This window comes from Monodelphis domestica, chromosome 1 (genome assembly GCF_027887165.1).
Source record: "Monodelphis domestica isolate mMonDom1 chromosome 1, mMonDom1.pri, whole genome shotgun sequence".
NCBI lineage: Eukaryota > Metazoa > Chordata > Mammalia > Didelphimorphia > Didelphidae > Monodelphis > Monodelphis domestica.
In genome coordinates, this window is record NC_077227.1 from 381,933,854 (window position 1) to 381,959,967 (window position 26,114).

General features: G+C 36.3%; 1 pseudogene; it reads left to right on the forward strand.

Annotated features, from left to right (window-relative positions):
- The first annotated feature begins 449 nt into the window (after window positions 1–449).
- The window catches only part of LOC100620034 (40S ribosomal protein S3a-like), a 43,856-nt pseudogene continuing 18,191 nt past the window's right edge, over window positions 450–26,114 (forward strand).

Genomic DNA, 26,114 nt, shown 5'->3' on the forward strand with positions numbered 1-26,114 from the left:
GCCTGACTATCAGTCTCAGCAAAACAGAGGTGCTGTTCCAACCCGCACCAGGGAGGCCAACTAACCAGCCATGTATTACAATCGACAGCATGCAGCTTTCTAACGTCAACACTTTCAAGTACCTGCGCAGCACCATCGCCAACAACGGGTCCCTAGACCACGAGATTAATGCCAGGATCCAAAAGGCCAGCCAGGCACTCGGGCGGCTGCACTGCAAGGTCTTCCAACACAGAGGTGTAAGCACTGCAACGAAGCTCAAAATGTATAACGCAGTGGTCCTCAGCTCGCTCCTGTATGGCTGCGAGACATGGACACTGTACCGGAAGTGCATGAAACAGCTGGAGCAATTCCACCAACGCTCTCTCCAGTCAATCATGAGGATTTGATGGCAGGACCGAATCACCAACCAGGAAGTCCTCGACAGAGCCAACTCCACCAGCATCGAAGTCATGGTCCTCAAAACCCAGCTACGGTGGTCTGGACCAACAGCGAATACCAAGACAGGTATTCTATGGTGAACTGTCAGCTAGACTCAGGAAACAAGGCCGACCAAAGAAAAGATACGAGAATCAGCTAAAGTCAAACTTGAAGTGGGCTAGCATTACACCAAAGCAACTAGAACTTGCTGCCTCTGTCAGAAGCAGCTGGCGAACCCACATTAACCATGCTGCCACCACCTTTGAAGATGAACAACGTCGACATCTTGCCGCTGTGTGTGAACACCGATACCAGGCCACACCACACCTCCAGTAACAACTGGTGTCCCATGTCCCATGTGCCACAAACTTTGCGCCTCAGTCTTTGGACTTCAAAGCCATATGAGGGTACACCGTAGATGAAAACACACAAAGACAATTGTCATTCTCAGTCACCGAGAGACTACTACTATAGGAAACCATGAAACTTCTTTAGTGCACCGTGTGTGTGTGTGTGTGTGTGTGTGTGTGTGTGTGTGTGTGTGAAAGAGAGAGAGAGAGAGAGAGAGAGAGAAACACAGAGAGACACAGAGACACAGAGAGAGACACAGAGAAAGAAACAGAAAGATACAGACAGACAGACAGACAGAGATCTGTTGATTAGACTCCTGAAGATATATCACTCTGCACTTAGCTAGGCAGGTGATTAGACTTAGATGACATACACATACACATAATCCCTGTACTTGAAATATTGGCAGCTGAGTAGGAGCTTCAGGAGATTATGCTCTTCCTGTGTAACTTTCAAGATCCCAGGATCCCATCTATGGCATGGTGAATTTCAAGGAAGGACTTAAGTAAAGCAAGTAACATGTGAACTTGTATAAAACCAACATGTTGGAAATTATTGAAAATTTAGTACAATGGTAAGAGCACTGTATTTGGAGGCAGAGGACATAGACTTAAATCCCAGCTCTGCGATGTGTAACCTAGGGCAAGCTGTTTAGTCTTCCTCATCCTCTCAGTCCTCAGTTCCTCATCTGTAAAATGAGGGGTTTGTATAGAATTGCTTATAAGGTTCCTTCTAGCTCTAAATCTATAATGAGAAATTGTGTTCTCTTCAGCCCTGTCTCTTTCCATCATAATTAATAGATAATATTTCTTATGCTAAGAATGTCTCACAGTTATAGAAAGCTGATTGATTTCACTTTCCTGGGCTAGTGTTTATTATAAATATGGTGTGAGAGATGGTTTCTTGTAACATGAATATTTGAAAATGTGACAGGGTCTTTTCTTCTGTTCCTGGCATAACTTAATAATAGAATAATTGGATTAGAAAGAACTTTAGTGGTCACCTAATTTAATTTTCTAGTCCATGCAGAAATTAATTCATGGCACAGAATGAAGACCATTTGCCCTGGAGTCAGATGACCTGAGTTGAAATCCCATTTTGGAGGCTTAGTACCAGTGACCTTGGTCAGATCATGGAATCTCAGTTTTCTCTGAAAAATTAGAGTAAGGAAACCATTGGATTACATAGACTTTGAAATCCATTTAAGCTCTAATTTTATGATACAAAACATCCTGTTGCTGTTTTGGCTTGGGCATTATACCCCTAGAAACTCGGAGAAATTATTATCAGGGAAATTCTTTTGTTCCCTTCCCCTGGGACTCCCAACCCAAAATATCTAACCCTCAGAGGATTATCCTCCTTTGGTTTTCCCATTTATTTGAGATGGACAAAGACACACCTCATCCATCAGTCCTCCAAATCTTGAGAACCACCTCATGCCTTTGGGCAAATCTCCTCCCCACCAACCCCTTGCTCCAGAGTTATGTCCTCACTGCTGTAGAAGAATATAAAACCCCCAGAATGGAGGCATTCTGGGAGCAACCTCCAGGTTGTTCCACTCATACTGTCTTACTGACCAAAGATTCAGCATTACTAATAAATCTCTCCCTTTACTTTTAAGCTACATTTTGGAGTCTTGCATTTGTGTGAAGGTATCCTTCCCAAACCCCAGGGGTATACCTCTACCCCTCACAACAGTTTCATGAACCCTTTATTAAGGTGTTTCAGTGACTTCAGGGAAACTTTCTCTGAGGCAGTCCTTTCCATTCTTGGATAGCCCAGTTAAGTAATTTTTCTCCTTTAGGGAATCTATAGAATTCTGCTTCTATAGAACTTATGCCCACAAGTTCTGTCTCCTGGGGCCATAAAAGATGCTCAACTCTCCTATTGTCTTACAGTTCGCAAAGATAATGATAATTCATCTTTACTCAATCTTCCCTTCTCATTAGACATTTCTACTCTACTTGATTCTCTTATCATGTAGTTTCTGGTTCTTTCACCATCGGGTTCACCTTCCATTCATTTACTAGTTCATGAGATTGAGTAAAAAACAGACTTCATCATCTTGGTGTGACATCTGTTATAGCCATCATCTCATTGATGTGTTTCCCATTGTTGACTTCACATTCTTGAGAAATTTTATTTACTTTTTTTAGAGTAACAAGGGAGAAAATAAGTATTTGTTTGAGAATCACAGCTCAGGACTGCCTGTAATATGCCTCCTTCCTGGTAATATCTGAGAATTCACTTATCTTTCTGCCTCTTATTATGGGACACAAAGAAGTGGGTATTTTTGGATCTCTTTCTATCTGTGTGATGGAGTATGGTGAGTCAGCCTGAATCCTTTATTCTTGTCCTAGTATGCTAAAATGATAATAATAACTACCATTTACATAGAGTTTTAAGGTTACATTATGTTTTCTTCCCTGTAGCTCTGTGAGGTAGGAAATATGTGTATTTATATGTCCATTTTACCTATGAGAAAATTGAATTTCAACAAAGTTATAGAGTCATGGGCATTGTACTCCCAGATACTCAGGCAAACTATTATAAGGGAAATTCCTTTGCTCCCTTATACCCTCAGACTCCCAACCCCAAGCATCTGACCCTGAGAGGATTATCCTCCTTTGATTGTCCCATTGATTTGAGATGGACAAAGAGACATACCTCATCCATCTGTCTTCCAAGTCATGAGAACCACCCCCATTCCTTTTGGGGAAACCTCCTCCCCAATCCCTTGCCCCAGAGTTGCATCCTCATTGCTTTAAAATAATATAAAAACCCCAGAATTGAGGCATTCTGGGAGCAACCTCCCACGTTGCTCCACTCATGCTGTCTTGCTTGCCAAAAATTCAACATTACTAATAAATCTCTCTTTACTTTTAAGTTAAGTTTTGGAGTCTTGCATTCTTGCAAAAGGTATCTTTCCTGAACCCCAGGGGTACACCTCTACACCCCACAACAATATGATTTGCCCAAGGTCACACTACTAGTAAGTTTCAGAGCTGCAGCTTAGATCCCCGGAATCAGAGACCATTAAAACTGAAAGGGAGCTTAGAGATTATCCCAACTAGATCTCTTATTTTACAGGTAACAAGACTGGGGCCCAGAAAAATGAAATAATTTATTCATAGTCACAAAATATTAAATAGCAGAGTTGGTACTTAATCACAATTCTTCCAACTCTAAATTCAAAAGCTCTTTACATTATGTACCACTGACTCCAAAGGCATGACTTATCTTACTTTCCTATGACTGAAATTTTAATGATATTAAAAGGTCTATCTCTCTTAATAATATCAAAGAAAATTTATCAAATGCCTAGGCCTTAAATTAAAATGTATATGTATAGATAGTCTATGTTTGCAGACTAATCCTGAAATTATGTATAGCTTCATATTCCTAGGCAAATCTAAAATTTGACCAGAAGTGATATTTGGGTATATCCATATTTCAAACCATGCATGTAATGTTTCAGATTTAATATCTACACAATCATAGCTCCAGTTAGGAAAACAAAAGAAAAATTCTACCAAAAAACAATTTCAATTTTTTTCTCCTATTATTTAGTATTTACCATGGTCAGAGTCTCCCAACCATCTTTTTGAAGAAAATGTGCAAGGCATATTAAGATGAGAATTCTGTTTAGAAACCTTAGGCTTCTTTTTTTTAATATTCATAAGCCATATTTTCTAACTCTCAAACCCTCATTTTCAAGTTCTGTAAATATTCCAAATTGTTTCCAAAATATTTTTCACTATCTTCCTTTAGATACCACCTTTACACATTGAGGTGAGGTGATTACTGAGTATTCAAGAATACATATCTTTAATTTTAAGAATCTTACTTAGCTTTTGCAAGAATTTCTCTATTGCTTGCTAGGTCAGGTTACTAGTAAGATACAGGTCTACATATTTCTTTTTCTCCTGTCCTTACAAACTCTGAACCTACCTCCAGATGAATTAATTAGGTACCAGAGAAAGAGAAATGATAGTTTGAAACATGGGACAATAAAGTGAGAAGCTCAATAAGATAAATGTCTTAAAATTAATATTGAATTATGCATATCTTCAACATGCTCACTTAGCATCCCCACCCCCAACACCACCTTCACTTCGCATTAGCAGGGATGTACTAATCCTCAGGAATTTTTTACCTGCTGAAGATGCCAGCACATCTCATTACTCTATACATTTCCCCACCCTTTGCAGAAACCAGCAGACACTGATACTTCATGAGGAGAAAGGGAGTGGGAAATAAGGCTAATCCAGAATGGTAAATGAATATGGTTATCACAGAAATAAGTAATGAAATAAATTAGCCCATATTTGGAGATTCTTTTTTAAAAAGTGAAAGAGAAAGCCTGACCTATGTCATTAAAAGAAAAGAATGATCCTTAAAAAATGTTATGAGTACAAAAGGAGATTTTAAAAACGATTAAAGTGATTATTTTGTTTATTATAAGGAAAGTAAAAGTGTAAAAGAAGAGCTTGATTATTAGAGACTAAACCTGAAAATACACCTAGAAGTAAATCCATGTTTTCTGTTGACAGAATTGCACAATGAGAGGGGAAATGGACAGAGGGAAAGTAAAGGATAGAAGGGAATAAGTGATCTGCTTTTATCAAATCCACAGGTAAAATACTTTAACTCCTATAGTCTCTCAGGAGGAAGAAGAGCTGATGATGATTGGGGGAGGAGGCAGACAGGAGAGGATCTGATGGGAAGAATGAAAGGTGTAGGTCTCAACCCAACTCAATGAAAGCAAAAAAGTTCTTGCTAAGCTTTACTTCCCCATGAATGAAGAAGTATATATCTATGATGGGAGAAGAGGATCTTATGAAGGGTTCTATCTGGAAGAATTTTGATTCACAGAGTATTGAATCCATGTATTGAATACATGGATTACATCTTGTTTCAGAAGAATGGAAATTGGAGCTCTCAAGTTCAAATGGCATCTAAGAAAGGTGGAAGGACATAGATTAGGATATCACATGGCAAATGGAAAGGAGAATGACCTTGGGATATGTAGAGGGATAGAATCAGACATCAATTTAGGACCCAAAGCAATTTCTACCAGGAAAACAGTTTCTGTCCTTACTACTTCCATCATGAGATGACAATTCTAAGGGTAAGATACAAGAGAAAAAAAAGGAACATAGGGCAAAATAAAATAAAAATTTGTCAAAAGAAGAAACTTACATTTGATAATCCAGAAGTTCTTCCTCCATGAAAAATACAAAGGAATTAAAGGAAAAAATTAAAAATCCTTAAAGATTCAGATGATGAGTCAAAAATATTTGGAAAAGACAGAAAGAATAAAAGTTTATGAAGATAAGATGAGGCAACCTTCTTTTATTATTTTTTTAATTTGGAAAATTTTATTTAATTAATTAACTTAGAATATTTTTCCATGGTTACAAGATTCATGTTCTTTTCCTCCCTTCCCCCATCCCCTCCCATAGCCTATGTGCAATTCCACTGGGTTTTACATGTGTCATTGATCAAGACCTATTTCTATATTATTGATATTTACACTAGTGTGATCATTTAGAGTCTATATCCCCAATCATATCCCCATCAACTCATAAGGTCAAGCAGTTGTTTTTCTTCTGTGTTTCTATTCCCATAGTTCTTTCTCTGAATGTGGATTGTGTTCTTTCTCATAAGTCCCCCAGAATTGTCCTGGATCATTGCATTGCTGCTAGTAGAGAAATCCATTACATTGAATTGTACCACAGTGTATCAGTCTCTGTGTACAATGTTTTCCTGGTTCTGCTCCTTGCACTCTGCATCAATTCCTGGAGGTCATTCCAATTCACATGGAATTCCTCCAGTTTATTATTCCTTTGAGCATAATAGTATTCCATCACCAACATATACCACAATTTGTTCAGCCATTCCACAATCAAAGACCATCCCCTCATTTCCCAATTTTTTTTTGCCACCACAAAGAGTGTGGCTATGAATATTTTTAATACATGTCTTTTTCCTTATTATATCTTTGGAGCATAAACCTAGCAGTGCTATGGCTGGATCAAAGGACAGGCAGTCATTTAAAGTCCTTTGGGCATAGTTCCAAATTGCTTTCCAGAATGATTGGATCGATTTACAACTCTACCAGCAATGCATTAGTGTCCCAATTTTGCTACATCTCCACTAACATTTATTACTTTCCTTTGTTGTATTATTAACCAATATGCTGAGTGTGAGGTGGAATCTTAGGGTTGTTTTGATTTGCATTTTTCTCATGATAAGAGAGTTAGAACACTTTTTCTTGTGGTTATTAATAGTTTTGATTTCTTTATCTGAAAATTGCCTATTCATATCTCTTGCTCATTTATCAATTGTGGAATGGTTTGCTTTTTTGGATTTAGCTCCTTATAAATTTGATTAATTAGACCTTTGTCAGAGGTTTTTGTTATAAAGATTTTTTCCCAATTTGTTGCTTCCCCTCTAATTCTAGTTGCACTGGTTTTGTTTGTACAAAACCTTTTTAATTTAATGTAATAAAATTATTTATTTTACATTTTATGATCTTTTCTAACTAATGTTGGTCTTAAAATCTTTTTTTTCCCTAAAGATTGGACAAATACACTATTCTTTGTTCACCTAATTTACTTATAGTTTCCTTTTTTATATTCAAGTCATTCACCTATTCTGAGTTTATCTTGGTGGAGGGTGTGAGATATTGATCTAAACCTAATCTCTCCCATTCTATTTTACAATTTTCCCAGCGGCTTTTGTCACATAATGGATTTTTGTCCCAAAAGCTGGAATCTTTGGCTTTCTCAAAGACTCTCTTGCTGAGATCACTTACCCCAAGGCTATTGAACTGATCCTCCCTTATGTCTCTTAGCCAGTACCATATTATTTTGATGACCACTGCTTTATAGTACAGTTTAAGGTCTGGTACTGTTTGGTCACCTTCCTTCATATTTTTTAAAAATTATTTCCTTTGATATTCTTGATCTTTTGTTCTCCCAAATGAATTTTGTTGTGTTTTTTTTTTCTAATTCAGTAAAAAAAAGTTTCTTGATGGTTTTATGGGTAGTTTTGATAGCACTACATAAGTAAATTAGTTTGGGTAGGATTGTCCTTTTTATTATGTTAGCTCATCCTACCCATGAGCAATTAATGTTTTTCCAATTATTTAGGTCTATTTTTAATTGTATGGAAAGTATTTTGTAGTTGTATTCATATATTTCCTGTGTTTGTCTTGGCAGATAGATTCCTAAGTATTTTATATTATCTAGGGTAATTTTAAATGGAATTTCTCTTTCTAACTCTTGCTGCGCAGATGTGTTGAAAGTTTTTAGAAATGCTGATGACTTATTTGGGTTTATTTTGTATTCTGCAACTTTGCTAAAGTTGTTGATTATTTTCACTAGCTTTTTAGTGAGGCAATCTTCATTTAAAAAGCACAGGAAAGGAAAAGAAATGAAGCTGTGTTTGGTATTAATTAATTCTTTAATGGAAGGGAAAAAGAGGTTAAGAATCAAATAAATGAAAGAAAAAATCCATAAGTTAAGTAAATATGACAATACTAGGGAAAATGTTGATGAATGGGAGTCAAAGGTTTGGGGGAAAATTTGATTTATTGGAAGATGTTTGGACAAATTAATTTAAGCAAACTAATTATAGGAACAAAGTACTTAAATGAATAAGGGAATCAAAAAATCCTTTAAAAATTAATACTAGACTGGCCTTGGACACTTCCCAGCTGTGTGACCCTGGGCAAGTCACTTGACCCCCATTGCCTAGCCCTTACCACTCTTCTGCCTTGGAACCTATACACAGTATTGATTCCAAGATGGAACGTAGTGTTTTTAAAAAAAAGAGTAATACTAGAGAAAGGGATGGAGGACAACATAATCCTAACTTTTATTGCTTTAAATGATGATGAGTTAAACAATTCAATGAAATGAAAAAGTTTGGGATAATGGATTAAAAAGGAAAGTCTACAATTTGTTGCTTATAAGAAATATATCTAAAAATCAAAGATATGCATAGAATAAAATTAGAAGCTAGATCAAAATTTACTATATGTCAGGTGAATCCGAGACAGAAGGAATTATAATCATGCTATTAAAAAAAAGCAAATATAAACTTCATTATTGAAGCAGAGTTAAACAAGCATAACTAGTTAACTAAAATTAATAATGACAATGGAAATAAAAATGAAAATAACAATATTTTTCTTTTCTACTTTTAAAATTCTTTGTAATGAGGGTTGACTTTCTGAGAAGGAATCAGGTAGAGTGAGAAATGTAGGTGATATAAAAGCAAAAGATATCAGTAGAATACATGTACATATATTATATATCAATAGAATATGTATATATACATATATTTAAATAATTTAACTGCTTCATAGTTTGCAAAAGATGTTGACATGTAAATTACAGTTATATTCATAGCTCCTATTTGACAAGTGTACAACAAAGTATTTCAGTATGAGATCACCAAGTGTCCCTCGAAATTATGTTTCATATTGACTTTATATTCAAGCTAGAATTAGCTATTTAACTCCTTTATTGCCTTCTCAAAGGAGTTCCTACACAGCAGCTTCTTTTTTCCCTGATGTTTCCTTTCTTTTTTTTTTTTTAACTTGACAATTTGATTTATTCCAAGGTAAAATGGGCTGACTAGGGCAGTTGGAGGCTCTTCCCTTCCTTTTTAGCACCACCAGGCATTCTTCTGCCCCTCTTCCTTTTCCTTGTCTTTCTCTTCCCTCCCCTTCCCCTTTCTCTTTTCCACATTTGATCATGTTCAGGTATGGACTTGACCAGATGGCCTCAATCAGGGAGTCCTTTCCAATTCTGTGATTCTGTCAAGGTAGACAATGCAGGTATTGTTATCATCTTTTTGCAGAATAAGTAACAGCTACCCACAGTAGTTAATTCACTTTACTAAATTCACATAACTAGAAAGTGCTTTCCCAGCTAGGTATCTACCATAATGTAAGAAGTTAGTATCACTTTCAAATGCCCATCAAAGAGACTTTAGGAGGTTCTTCTATGGATCCTATGTCCATTTGTCTGCTCCGCTGATTCCCAGGTATAAGGGATGGAGCTCACATTAATCATAACTTTGCTTGTCATGCAGTGGCTTAGAAAAAGAAAAAAGGGAAGGGAATGGTAAGGAAAATGGAAAAGGAGCATTTCCTCTACAAAACACTAGGGTACATTTTCTTACAAATGCATGAATTATGAGTGGGAAGAATGGACATGCTCAATGAATGTGGATGGAGAAGCATACTGGAGATTACAAAAGTTCAGAATAGAGGCATACAAAGTACAGACATACAGGAAACATATGACCAAGAACCACCCATAGAAAGACATAGAAAGAGGCACATAGGCAGGTTACAGACTTGGAGATGTTCATAAAGTGTACATCTGAAGACGATCCATATGAAGGGTCAACTTGGGCCCATGACCCTTCAGTATTACTAATGCTCTCTTTCAGGGAAAAAAAAAACATAACAACTTTTGCCTTCTATATCAAGAAGATACTCCTATCATTTAGATTTATCCAGAAGTGATATGAACTGTCTTAGTAGATCATGACCTTAAATCGCATATCCAGTCTGACATCTTGACTTATCCCCTAGTCCTCTTAGGATGAACAAAGGATTATAGCATTGAAGTATATGAATTGGAAATGACCTAAGAAATCATGTAGTTTAATACCATCATTTAACAGCAGAAGAAATCAAGTGTCATAGACTCTGTGAATTGCCCAAGTTAATTTTCTCTTTACAAATATTTAGATGGGTCATCTTGATGAAAAGGGATTAAACCTATTTTCTTTCATGTGAGAGAGCAAAACTAAGCACAACTTGGTGGAAGTTACAAGGATATATATTGGTTTTATGGGAAATTTTTCTTTGAATCAGAAATAGGAATATTTCTTTTGTTAAACAGTTTGGGGCTTTTTTGATCACTGAAGTTCAAGAAGAAACTGAAGGGCACTTATTTGATACAATAAATGTTTCTAAAAATGCTTACTATGGACCAGATGTTGTATTACATGCTGGAGATATAAATAAAAAAAAGATAGTTCTTGCCCTCAAAGAGCTTATAATGAAGGAAGGCAGTACCCAACTGTGAGAGAATGGACTGGATGATGATGATGATAATGATGGGGTAGAATCTAGCTAGAGTAGTGGATGGCAAATGAGTAGATTAGTAGATGGATTTTGAGCCCTCTATACAGAGAGGAAATAGGAGATTTTAGTTTCTCTCTCCATCTCCCCAATTAGAGCCCCCATCCCTACCCCATCAGAGGGGAAGAAGCCATTGGGGTTACTCACTTAATGGGTGGCCTGAAGTCTGGGAGGTAATATTTTCTGGTCAAATATACTTACTAAAAGCATGACTACTCTACAACAAAGAGCAATGGTTCCTTAGCCAGAAGTCTCTGGTGCCAATATCACTTCTGAGGCTTATGAACATGATTTTGAGGAAATCATTTAACTTTTGTGGACCTCAGTTTCTTCAAATGTAAAATGGTAGGGTCACCCTCTGTAGCTATAGAGTATACCTTTCAGTTCTAGATCTTGGGTCCTATGAATTTGGGATGGAGGGTTGCAATAGACAGTAAGCCTCTATCTGACTCGGGTTAGAATGTCCTTTCAACACAAGTTTATTTCACATTGTCAATGTGCATTTCCCTCAAATAATTTCAGGGGCTGTTTTCCAACAAATCTCAAAGGGATTTATAGGACTAGGGTAATGTAGATTTTCCTCATTCTACCTTCCTAATCCCTACCCCAACCCCACAAGATATTTTAGGTCTCATTCAAAAGAAAAGAGAAGCAAAGTAAAACAGAAATAACAACAAAAATATGTGAAGTAACTGAAAATAATTATTGTCTTGTTTTGAGCAATCCTTTGCTCCAAATTCCTTAAATTTGTGCATGTCTAAAATGCTTTATATGTTTCTTTGTATATTCACATACATGTAAAATTGTGTCATTATGTCCCATTTGAAATTAGAAATATGTCAGTGTGTATAAGTGAGAGTGTGAATGGAAAGGATAATAAGAGGCAACATAATGAGATTTTTAAAACATTGGAGTGGGTGGTGGCATCTAAGGCTCTTCTCTATTGATATTGATATCACCATTTCCCTCTCTTGACCTACTTTTCCACCCATTTAAAATGGAAAAGTTGGACTAGACCATCTTTAAGGGTCTTTCAAGCTGTGACATGTTCTAGAGTCCTTCCAAACTTTAATTCTCTGTGAATCTCTGATTTTCATAAAAACATGGAGAGGGGCTGGAGTTTGTTGTCTCTAGTATCTTGTCATAGTTTTCTTCTCTCAGGCTTCTCTTTTTTTTTCTCTCTCTCTAAGTGTCTTCTCTTGTTCTGGTTTAATATGTTTCCAATCATTTTCTTCAGCAAGATAAAAAGTTAGGTTTTCTACACCCTCCCACCATTCCTTCTTTTCTCCTGCCACCCCTCCTTCCTCTCTAAAGCAGATTACAGACATAGAAGATCCTTATCCATCCAAATACAAACACAATGTAAATGAAAGGAAATTTCTGCATTTTGTTCATTGGATTTGGAGAGGAATGTATTGCTGTGGTTTGATTTGTATTTCAATAGAAAATAAATCAAAGGGCATAGATTGGGCTGGTTTGAAGTAGAAATACTTTGAAAACATGAAAGATAAAATAATCAGGAGACAGATTCTTGGGGTTTGATTTAAAAAACTATCTGCCCTTTGTTCCTGTGATACCCAGGTCACTGTTTCCCACAGAAAGTTGATGGAAAATATGTGGCTTATAGTACAAAGTAATCCATATGTCAGCATAAGTAAGATATAAATGCAAGCCACAGCATTTATACTTTCTTGCTCTATTTTTCTTCCTAAAACAAACCTTTGGGGCAGTTACTGTGACTCTGCCCATATGACTGCAGGATAATCAAATGTATACATAATTTGAATATTACATGGTAGAAAAAATACTGAATCAAGACCCAAAGATTCTGGATTTAAACCCTCTGCTAGCTGTGTGACCATGGCCATGTTATTTTTCTTTCTAGGCCTCAGTTTCTTCCTTCATAAAAGCATGGAGCTGGATTCAATGAGCTCTAAAGTCCTCTCTTCCTCTGACATTTTATGATCTTACATTTCATTGTTAAGTCTGGGAAAAGGAGATAATAGGAGAGGGAAAGAGAAATGTTTTCTCCCTTCTGTGACTAAGTCGGAAGGGGAAAATCAGACAGACTCACCCCTACTCTCCTTCATTCCATCCCCATCTAAACCACTATAATATGATGTTGATGAAAGTATTTTCAATTACGAATGCTTTCCATGGCCAACCTCTGTGCTGAGCTATCCTGTCAAGAAACAAAGATGAATAAGACCCAGTTCTTTCCCTTGTGAAACTAAACTATAGAGTTGGGAAGACCAGGCATAATGACAAAAAATAAAGATAACAACCTAACAAGGCAGTATGTATGACTAGATGACAAATGTCTCATAAGAGCAATAAATAATTGATTTCAGGAACAGGATATATTATATCAGGCTGAGTTTAAAGAACCTAATCTGAGGAAGGACATGATTTGGACACAAAATGATGCTAGGATCCCTGAAAAGGAAAAGAGTATAGAGGAAAGGTATTTGGGATACAAAGGTGTGGGTGTGAGTTCTAACTCTGACAGTAGATGTATAACTGGGTCAATCAAATAAGCCTCAACTTCCTCATTTTAAGATAGGGATAATAATACTTTGCAACGTCATGATCCCTTAACAGCTGTCTATAATAAGTGAGATTGCTCTTATAGTTTCAGTATTTAATAGATGATATATTTAGTGATTTGGTTCATCATTTGGCCTCCTTTCTGAGGGTAACTAGTCAATATCACCAGTACCACAAAACACAAATTAAGTCATAGCAATCAAAATAAGTCACTATCTAAGGAAAAGACCAATGAAAATAGGATATGCCAGATCTTATAATGCACTGACACATTCCTCAAAAACCTTGGATCACCTCTTTCTGAGACGCATTCTGGTGAGTTATTATTGTGACCTGCCAATGAATATTTGTATATTGTAGCTTTTTTTGTTGTTTATGATACACTCAGGGTGAGCAAGTACTAGATTATTTATAAGGATGCGATTTGGTATAAAAAAATAAAACTTTAGATTTGGAATTAGAAGACCTGTCATCAAACCCTGTCTTCTCTCTCTCTCTCTCTCTCTCTCTCTCTCTCTCTCTCTCTCTCTCTCTCTCTCTCTCTCTCTCTCTCTCTCTCTCTCTCTCTCTCTTTCTCTCTCTCCCACCCCCTTCCTTCCTTCCTTCCTTCCTTCCTTCCTTCCTTCCTTCCTTCCTTCCTTCCTTCCTTTTGCGTTCTTTCTCTCTTTCTTTCTTTCTTTCTTTCTTTCTTTCTTTCTTTCTTTCTTTCTTTCTTTCTTTCTTTCTTTCTTTCTTTCTTTCTTTCTTTCTTTCTTTCTTTCTTTCCTTCTTTCTTTCTCTCTCTCTTTCTTTCCTTCTTTCTTTCTCTCTCTCTCTTTCTTTCTTTCTTTCTTTCTTTCTTTCTTTCTTTCTTTCTTTCTTTCTTTCTTTCTTTCTTTCTTTCTTTCTTTCTTTCTTTCTTTCTTTCTTTCTTTCTTTCTTTCTTTCTTTCTTTCTTTCTTTCTTTCCTTTCTTTCTTTCTTTCTTTCTTTCTTTCTTTTTCTTTCTATTTTTACTTTTTTATTCATATATTGGCATATTTACTTATTTTTGGTATATCACGAGTCTAAGTACAACATTCAGGCTTTCTCTTATACTATTATGCTTATATTCATCATGTTTCTCTTCATTGGCCTTTGAAGTCTTCATTAACTGAATCTTTGGATCATATGATTCCATAATATATAAACATATGGTATTCCTGGACATTTTTACATAACTAGTCTGCCTCCTTCTCCAGAAATATATGTCATAACTTTTATACTACTAATAATGATATATAATTAATATTAATAAGTTATTTATATAATATTTTAATTTTTTCAACTATTTTATGTGTTATTTCATTTGAGCCTTACAATAACCTAGTAAGAAGGTATGATAGGTATTCTTGTTCCTGTTTTAAAGATGGAAAACAAAAGTGCAGAAAATTAGAGAAGTCATGGGAATTTCTCATAGCTATTCAGTCAGAAGAGTCAGATATGGGAAATGAATCTTCTTCCTAATTCCAAGTGCAGCATTCTATCTATTATACCCTGGTTTTCTTTAATGCCTTTCCTCACACAAGTCATTCATTGTTGGTAATATGCCACACAATATTTCCCATCGTTGTCTTTTTGCATTTCCAGCAATTTTTAATCTCCAGAAATCACTGTACCCGAGATTTATAGTTTTATAGCATGGCTACAAAATGTTGAATTGAACAATTGTGAGGCTATTCATATAAAAAGAAGGTTTTGACAGTAGGGAATGGCTTGGACAGATTGAAGGTACTATACAGTTTCCCAAATGCAATTGATTTTGTTCTTCTATTCAGAAGACATGGATTCAGCTGTTAACTAGTCTAGTCTTTCTGGAAAGCAATTTGAAATTATGCCTCAAAAGCCACTAAGCATGTATTCTCTTTAATCCATGTATAACTCTTTAACTACTGGTTCTATACCTTAAAGAGATCAAAGAAAGAGAAAAAGAAAATGTGCATAAAAATATTTATAATACCCCCTTTTCTGGTAACACAGAATTAGAATTAGGGTTATTTTATTATGCTAATTTTCTTTGTCATTTTTTCTAGTCTACTTAATTACACTTCACTTAATTTGAACTAGTGAATACTCTCCTTGGTCTGATTTTTGAGAGAAAAAGTCATTGGTGAGGACATATGATCTATGGGTTAAAGGAGGTGCTAACCCAGAGTATGTCTTAAATCTAATATAGTTTTTCAAGAAGAATATAAAAGGAGGGTGATATAATTGGTACACAATTTATTATATTTGGTATGGAATGTATATATATATACATATTATTCCTTTGAAATCTTTCCTTCTTTGAGATATTGACTTAATGTATTTTAATGCTAACAAAGGTTTCCTAGTGATTAAAAAAACCCTTTAAATAAAAGAAATAAATCTCTCTAATCACTGGAATTTCAGCATTGGGACATACTGATGGCGGTGATAATTTTGGTCAAGAGACTCTGGCGCTGTCCGAAATCACAGCATGAATACCTAACCTCTTCTACATGAGGATAATCCTGTTGATTTGAACTTCTAACTCTTAACAGTTATTTTAATAATGTGGAACCAAATGAAAAAATGAAAATAATCCTGGGCAAATCCATTCCCTTTCTTATGAAACAAACTCTAAGCCCTTTTCAGCTGTATCTCATATATCCACATACTTTGAGCTCCAACCAAACTAAACATTTCACTCTCACCTGTGTGTTCATCATGCTTTCATGATTCTGAGCTCATACTTTTTCCTATGCTCTAAACATTCTCCTGACACCAACCTTTGCTTTTTGAGTTCCTTCTTATCCATTAAAATCTAAATCAAACATCATCTCACACATCCCGCCTTTCCTGCTTTCTCATGTTGGGAAAAGGGATGACAATAAGCATTTAGTAAGTATCTACTGTGGGTCAGGCACTGCACTAAGCACTTATTTTACAAATAGTCTCCCATTTTATCCTTCTAACAACCCGGGGAGATAAGTGCTATTATCATGGTAATTTTCCAATCAAGGAAAGTGAGGCATATAGAGGTGAAGTGAATTGCCCAGATTCACTCAGCTTCTGATATCCAGCAACTGAGGCTGGATTTGAATTTGTGTCCTCCTGAGTGGAGGCTTAGTGTCCTTTCTACTGTCTCACCTAGCACACTTGTTGACAATCTTTCTTCCCTTAGACCTCACATAGCACTGTCTTTGTACTTCTATAGAGACCTTTCTATGTAATATCATGTAACAGTTATCTCTACATATATTTTAACCTCCTCTGGACTGTGAATCTCCTAATGTAGGTGCTTAAGGAATGTTTTTTGAATTGAATAAAATTGATGGTGGGTCATCAGTGCCCTCCTTACATATGGAAAAGAGCCATTCATCATCAGAAAAGCTCATTGATTTTTTTTCATGTGTCTTGAAGTTTTGACAGCCTCATACTAAAGATTATACATGCATATCATTTGCCACCTCTAAGGAGAGGCATTTCACCACTGCAGAGAAACAGAGCTACCCAAGGAGGGGATTTTTCTAGGCACAACAGCAGAATACAACTTATTCTTTTAAGTACCACTCCAGAAATTTTTCAGGGAGTCCTAAAAATCAAACCATCACTAGACTGTTTTGAAGGCAAAGCTCACTCACTGAACTCCCAGCTGTTTTGCAGGAGCTGAAGGTTGTATTCATAATTGATAAGGAAGTCACTTTAAATTAAAAATTCATTTCAAATGATGTGAACTGATAGAAAGTTGATGCTCTGGTTTGACCATTAACTCTACCCAGGGCCTTGGTACGACCCTAATTGCCTGATACAATCCACCTACAAAGGATACCCACTTGACATGTTTTTGCACATGTCCATCCATAAGATGCCCCTGTGGGGGGCAGAAAAGGGACCAGGAGTTCCTCAGGTAAGGGCGAGGGAAAATGAGAGACCAGAGAAAAAAACTGGAGTCGGAAAGACCTCATCTACTGATGGTTGAATGAGTGTGCTTTAATTCAAGCTGGTAACATCTTTTAAAGGCAAGAACCACAGACAGTAAAACAATCCTTGGAGAAACATCTACCAGAAAGTGTAGCAGATAAGGCTCTAAGGTCACCTGGGTTCATGGAACAGTCTAATCATTAATAACATGTTATTGCCCACAATAACATATTTAATTATCCTAAGAATAAAGAAAGTGAAGGAGAGGGCACTTGAACCTTATCTAGAGTAATCTACCTCTGAGAGCGCACTCAAATCTTAATCCTAGACAGGCTCTGAGATCTCTGCCTCTGACATCCATCCATTTGTATGCATCCTCTGCTGAAGATAGAGACTGCAAGTTGGAAGTATTGAATAGAAGGACAGGCATAGGCTAGGGCACTGGACAGTTTTCAAGGGTTCCAAATTATTCTCTGCCATCAAAGCTTATTCTTTTGGCCCTAATATTCTTGTGATATGCTATATGGCTCTGAATTATGGGGTACCATGAGCTCAGAAGGACCAAAATTATAGGCAAACAAAAGGTCAATGTCAGACACACAGTGGGGGTAAGCAGACAAGACAATATTACTGATGATGACTATCATAGTGTATGCATGTGTGCTTGTATGTCTGTAGAAGTTTTATCAGTGACTTGAATAAAAGCGTAGATGACATTCTCATCAAATTGGCACATGGCACAGAGCTGGGAGGGCTAGCTATAAACACTGAAACAATCAGGGCTCAAAATGGTCTCAGCAGGTTGCAACATGAAGTCAAATCTATTATGATGAAATTTCAAAAACTTAAATGCAAAGTTTTACACTCAGACTAAAACAAAACTCAACTTTTTAAGTATAATATAGATGAAGGCAAGATTAAAATTCATTGCCTGAAAGAAAGATCCTGGACAAGGTAAGTGTTTCAAGTTCCTGAAATCTGATTTTGGAAATGGCACAACAGATAGCAAGGTTGATAAGTGGGGCTGACAAGGAGGTTGAGGCTGAGCTCAGGAGATCAGAGGAAAGCCCAAGTGCTTCCCTAGTACCTTCAAAAGTTGCTTCCCAAGATCTCAGACTATTGGGTGAATCCTCAATGGGGACTTATGGAGAGAGATGACCAGAAATCACACACAATATGAAGGCACAGAGAGGCTATATAATCTGCACCTATGGGAGGAGTCTCTGAGAGAATGGACCAGTAAGTCTAGAGGCCTGTCAGGGCACACTGGAGAGATAAGAATGGCTACTAGGGGCTCATCTGCTTATTTTGCATATATATTGCCAGACACCTTAAAAATTGTTTCTCTGCAGTTCTAGCCTTAAAAGAAAATAGATACGAAGCCATTCTGACTGAATCCATGCTGAGATGCCAAACTATTTTAATCTCTTAGGAAAAGGTAATTTATTCAATATGATTCCTAATGCTAATCCTCCTTCTACATTCTCTCCACCTCTAATAAAATCTCTACATTGAATGGTTCTAACAGAAACAATGGTTCCTATTTTTCTCACACCTTTATGGGGCCTTGTACCCTGACATTTCTTGCCTGCAGGAAAATGTCAACATTTTTCTTTTTGTGCTTTTAATAAAAACAAGTGGTCTTGGGAGGAGTTTGCTTTGTCAAAATAAAGCAGCTTGCTCAGCTGAAAAAAGCAAACAGAGAAGATTAGACTTCAGAGAAGGGTCATTTTTATATGTATTCACTATTTCTAAAGTCATTGAAACCTTAAGGTGTTTATACCATACTGTTTTCACATTCAATCTATGAGGTGAGGAGTACAAGCCTTATTATAACCATTTGACATAAAAAGAAACTGAGATTCAAAGAAGTCTAATGGACCCTAGAGTTAAAAGATAACAGAAATAGGATTTGAACCTAGGACTCCAACATCCAAATTTAGAGCTTTTACAATAATAATAATAATAATTAGCTAAATTTTCTAAAAAATTTCATCCCCTACATTATCTCATTTTGTGGTTAAAAAAAACAACAACCCTGTAAAATACTTTTATTATCTCCTTTTAGAGATAAGGAAATTGAGAGTGAGAGAGAAGCTAAATGTATCAATCAGTGGGCACAGCTAGTATTTGAGGTAGAATCTGAACTATGTTCTTCCTAATTCCTAATCCAATTCTCTCTCCACTGGGCCACTTACTGGTAATGTTTGTGTAGTGTTTTGGGTAGGAGGCTCAGACTAGTCCTGGTCTAAAGGAGGACAGTTGGGTTAGGTGAAATTTTGGGGGACCTATTTTCCCCCTCATTCTGGAAGGCCAGTTCTATTTGCAGGCTACCTAGGTATACCCATCACCTAATGATATATCTCACAAAACCTGGGGGAGTTCCATACACTTTTCCCTAAACCTTGACTCTTAGACTCTATCTTCTAGATGTGGCAACGGGGAGCAAAGAGTTAAGTATAGATGAGGCACAGATACGTCTATTTAATCTTTTTCTCTTCTGGTTCTACTTCTACCATGAGGCAAATGAAATAAAACCACGATAATGAAAACATGCTAACATCCTGGTTAATAAGATACAAAGTAGACACAGCTAGGAATCTAGTGTCAGAACACCTGGGCTAGAGTCCCAGCCTGCTTCACACTTTCTCCCTATGGATATTAAAATAAGTCATCGCAGCTGAGGAAAATTAGGCTACTTGGACCAGATTTTTAAGAGCCCTTTTTGCTTTTAGATCCTTTGATCCAATTTTTCTCTGCTGTCCCAAGGGGCATATGACTCTAGAAGGCTGCTGAAAAGTGACTGCAATCATCATTTCAGGACTCATTATAGTGGAAAGATATTTTTAGGAAAGTGTTCTTCTTCTATTTCCTGAATGTGTGAATTTGGGAAGCCATTTCCCTTCCTTGAGCCTCGGTTTCCTTATCTGTAAATTAAGAAATTTGGTCTAAGTGATCTTCAAGGTCTCTTGCAACTCTAACATTCTGGTTCACATCTCCATTCACACAGTCTCTATCACATCTTGTCCAGACTATTGCAACAATCTTCCCAATATTTTTTTAGAGCTACATTGTCTCTCTTCTATCAACTCTATTCCATAGTAAGAAAGAAAAACAAAATGCTTTTTAAAAACATGTATAGTCAAGCAAAACAAAATTCCTCATTGACTATATCCAAAAAAAAGTATGTCTCCATTTACATCTCTTCTATCAGATATCAATGTTTCATCACGAATCCTCTGGAATTATATTTGGTCATTGTGTTAATAAGATTTCCTAAGTCTTCTGAAGTTGTTTGTTTTTAAAGGTAGTCCATATCAGTTTATACAGGTTTTCCCATTTCTCTGAAATATTCCTTCCTTCCTTCCTTCCTTCCTTCCTTCCTTCCTTCCTTCCTTCCTTCCTTCCTTCCTTCCTTCCTTCCTTCCTTCCTTCCTTCCTTCCTTCCTTCCTTCCTTCCTTCTTTCTTTCCTCCTTCCCCTCTTTTCTTCCTTCCTCCCTCCTTCCTTTTCTTCTTTTGTTCCTTCCTTCCTCCCTGCCTCCCTTCTTTTCTTCCTTTCTTCCTTCCTCCCTCCCTTCTTTTCTCCCTTCCTTCCTTCTTTCCTTCTTTCCTTCCTTCCTTCCTTCCTTCCTTCCTTCCTTCCTTCCTTCCTTCCTTCCTTCCTTCCTTCCTTCCTTCCTTTCTATGTAATATCATGGTACTAGCTAAGAGACAGAAAGGAGGATCAGTGGAATAGACTTGGGGTAAGTGACCTCATTAAGAATGACCAAGATCCCAGCTTTTGGGGACAAAAATCCAGTATTTGATAAAAAAAAAAAAAAACTGTGGGAAAATTGGAAGACAGAATGGAAGAGATTAGGTTTGGATAAATATCTCACACCCTACAGTAAGATAAACTCAGAATGGGTGAATGACTTGAATATAACGAAGGAAACCATAAGTAAATTAGGTGAACACAGAATAGTATACATGTAAGACCTTTGGGAAAGGAAAGATTTTAAAACCAAGCAAGACTTAGAAAAAGTCACAAAATGTAAAATAAATAATTTTGATTACATCAAATTAAAAAGTTAAAAAATTAAAAACAGATCTAGGAGAGACAATTTGAGAATTATCAGATTACCTGAAAGACATCATCAAGAAAAACCTTGGACATCATACTATAAGAAATCATCAAAGATAACTTCCTGTAGAACCTTGAACAAGAAAATAAAATTGAAATTGAAAGAATTCACAAATCACCTCCAGAAAGAAATTCTCAAATGACAACTTCCAGGAATGTAATAGCTAAATTCAAGAGCCACCAAGTGAAGGAGAAAATTCTTCAAACAGCCAGAAAGAAACAATTGAAATACCATGGAGCTACAATGAGAGTCACAAGGGACCTAGAAGCTTCTACATTAAAGGATGGAAAGGCATGTAATATGATATCAGGAAGGAAAAAGATTTGGATTTGTAACCCAAAGTCACCTATCCAGCAAAACTGAGTATATTATTTGAGGGAGGAAATGGAAATTCAATAAGATTTCCAAACATTCCTGAGGAATAAGCTAGGCCTAAACAAAAAACCTGAAGTCCAAACGCAAAACACAAGAGATGCCCCAAAAGGCAAATAAGAAATAGAAAATTTAAGGGACTCATTATGGTCAAAATGTTTATATATCTACAAGGAAAAAAGGATTTCTGTGATTCTCAAAAATTACTCTTTGAAGTAGAGAAGATAGAAGGAATTTACTCAGAAAGAGAGAGAAGTAAGTTGATTGTGATGATATTATATATATACATATATATATATATATATATGTATATATATGTTATAACATATGTGAATGTGATGATATGGAATGATATCCATATATGATATGACATGTATGCATATGAATAATATGTTAAAATTAATCAAGGGCTTAAAGAGAGGGTTGCACTAAGAGAAAAGGGAAGGGGGAGATAAAATAGGCTAAATTATATAACATAAAGAGGAGTGAAAAATCATTTATAGAGAGGGGAGGATAAGGGTAGTGACAGACAATGCTTAAACTTTAATCTCATCATAATGGACTAAGAGAGGGAAAAACAAGTATATTCAGTGAGGTACAGAATTCTATCTTACCCTACTCAGTGGGGTATAGAATTTTGCTGGAGGCCATCAGACCATGATGCCTTGACAGAGTCATGTGTGGTAGCTAGGGAGACCACAGAGTAGTCCTTGGCAAGATGTGACTGCTCACCCAGTTCCCCTTTACATGACCTCTTTCATCAATGCCCCTTACCTATGAATTGTCATGATTATTATTCCCCCTAGTCTCAAAAGAAATAATGCATGAGCAAAACACCTGTACCCTAATTCTCCAAAACATCACCAAAAGATCAGACCCTTAAACCCAATCCTAAAAAGACTATCATGGGTTAACTTTTATTTAGGTACATAATTCCCAGCAAAACTGCAGCTACAGGCCAAGCCCAAAACTTTCTCATGAAGACAGCACACAAATCAATCATAGAGGCTGATACAATATGTACAGGTACAGTACAGGTACACTAAGCTTCAATATGCCTCAGTGACTCAATTACGCAAATCAGTAACTCAGAAACTCCCTAGTAAGCCACCTGTGATGAAATCATTTATATTGTGTGCAACCTTTATTCTGTCTTTAATCACAATACAAAAATCTAGAATGTTAATCAAGTGATTTGTTAAAAGATAATGTATCACTTTTCCAATTATCTCTCTTTGAACATGTGTGTTAGGTAATGCAATCTGAATGCCAAGAAAATGGGTATAAAAATAAAAATCAAGCCTGGGAATGGCAGAGCAGCTATCAGATGCAACGCTGTCCCATGGCCCTAATTATTAAGCTGTCTTCCAATGTGAGTGAGGCTGGACACTGCCCACAGCATTCTGTCTTAACCTAAAGAAAAATAGAAGGGGAATAAGACAAGGAAAGAGGGAGGCAATTGAAGGGAGGGGAAAGGAGGATTGAAAAAAAAGCATAATACTGGTGAGGAGGAATAGAGAGAAAGGGAATAAAGCAGGATCTAAAGGGGATAATACGATGGAGGATAATACAGAGTTAGTAATCATAATGTTGAATGTGAATTGGATGAACTCATCCATAAAACAGAAGCAAATAGCAGAGTGGAATAAAAACCAGAATCCTACTATATGTTGTTTACAAGAAACACATTTGAGACAGGGTGACACACACAGATTAAAGAAAAAAGGCTGGAGCAGAATTTATTATGCATCATCTAAATTATAAAATACAGAAGTAGCAATCATGACACTAGATAAAGCTAAAGTAGAAACCAGTCTGACTAAAAGAGATAAAGAAGAAAATTACATTTTGCTAAAAGGTACTATAAACAATGAAGTAATATCATTACTAAACATTTATGCACCAAATGGCATAGCATTTCTAAAGGAGAAATTAAAGGAACTTAAAGAGGAAATAGGTAGTAAGATCATATTAGTGGGGAATCTCAACTTTCCCTTTTCAGAACTAGATAAAATGAACCAAAAAATAAATGAGAAAGATGTAAGAGAAGTGAATGAAATGGTAGAAAAATTAAAGTTAATACATATTTGGAGAAAATTGAACAGGGACAAAAATGAATGTACAAATAAACCAATATAGACAAAATTAGGAGGAAATTAATAAATTGAGAATTTTTTTTATAGACAGTTTCTCAAATAGAGGACTCATATCTAAAATATATGGAAAACTTTTCAAATATATAAGAATGTCATTCCTCAATTGATAAATAGTCAAAAGGTATGAACTGATAGTTTTTGGATGAGGAAAATAAAGCTATATATAGATATATGAAATATATTTAACACTTAAATTCTGTCTTACAATCAATACTTCCAGGCACTTCCAGACCAAGATGGCTACAGTGTAGAAGGAACTTCAGGACTCTTCCTACTACCAATCACAACAAAACATCTTAAAAGGACAAAACTCAAAATAAGATAAATAAAAGGGTTCTACCATAGGGTGCAGCCTTGGAGGTAGGCAGGGTTTGGGTATTTCCATGCTATAAGAGGGTAAAATTATACCTACCATAGTGTGAGCTGATCATCCATACACACATCACCTACCATACCAGCTTCAGAGCAAAGGCTGGGGAAATATCCAAATTCTTGGCAGCTGGCTGAGGGCACCAGTCTTGCCCATGAGGACAGTACAAAGCCTTGGCAGTGAGACTTGGGAACTGTGGAGTACAGAAACAGAGATAGCACAGAGATAGGTTGTTCATAACAGACACCATGAAGATTCAAAAATTAGCCTCAGAGCAAAAACCACTCTGCAAGTGCTACCTGCCCTCTTGACTCAGACTTCTGGCTAAGAAGGGAAGATAAAACAGCAATAGCCATCAACAGCCAAGAATCGCAATCTACAAGTACAAAAAAAAAGTAAGATGCACCAGAACTGAACAGCTAGAAGTCATGAAAAGCAGATTAAAACAAACCAAAAAGGAAAATTAAAAGATCATAGCTGAAAACCAGTCTTTAAAGACTAGAATTGGGCAAATAGAAGCTAATGATTTCAAAGAGAGCATGAATTAATAAAGCAAAGTCAAAAGAATGAAAAATTAGAAGGAAACATGAAATATCTTATTGAGAAGATGGTTGACTTAGAAAACAGGTCCAGAAGAGACAATTTGAAAATCATAGGCTTTCCTGTTTATTTCAAAAACGGAAAGTTTGACATTATATTACAAGAAATCATCCAAAAAAACTGCCCTGATAGTCTTGAACAAGAGGGCAAAATAGACATTGAATGAGTCCACAGACCACCTTCTACATTAAATCCTCAAAAGACAACCATAAGGAATGTAATTGTCAAATTCAAGAGCTTCCAAGCCAAGGAGAAAATATTGCAAAAAGTCAGAAAGTGACAATTCAGATATCAAGGGACACCAATCAGGACTATACAGGATCTGGCAGTCTTCACACTAGACTACAAGGCTTGGAATATGATAGTCAGAAAGGCAAGAGAATTGGGTCTACAACCAAGGATCATCTACCCATCAAAACTTACTATATACTTACATGAGAAAGTATGGGCATTTAACAAAAAAGAAGATTTCTAAGTGTTTACACAAAAAAAAGACCAGAATTAAATGGAAAATTTGATGTCCAAATACAAAATTCAAGAAAAACATGAAAAGATAAACAAGAAAGGGAGGGTGGGGATTTAAAGGCTTCAGCAAGGTAAAATTATTTATATTGCTATATGGAAAAATTATATTAGTAACTCTCAAAAACTGTATTCACTATCATAGTAGTTAAAAGAATTATTCATAGGTAGAGAATGGGGTTCAAAGTAGTTAAAAATGATATATAAAAAAAAGGGGGATAGAAGATGGCACCAAGAGAAACCTGAAGGAAGAAAAATGGGATAAATTATACAACATAAAGAGGCACAGTGAAGGGGAAGGGAAGAATAATATTATAAGACGGACAGGAAGAGAGTGCTAATAGGTAATACTTAAACCTTACTCTCAGTGGAATCAATTCTGAGAGAGAAGAGCACCTAGATCCATTGGGCTATTGAATTCTATCTTACCCTACAGGGAAGTTGAGAGGGGAAAAAAACAAGGTGGGAAGTGGGGTGGGGAGTACAAAAATGGAGGGAAAGAGAGGGGGGAGGGAATTTAATAGACCATAAAGGAAAATAAGAGGATAATAAGAAGGGAGAGGGTGGGAAGGGAAGTAAAA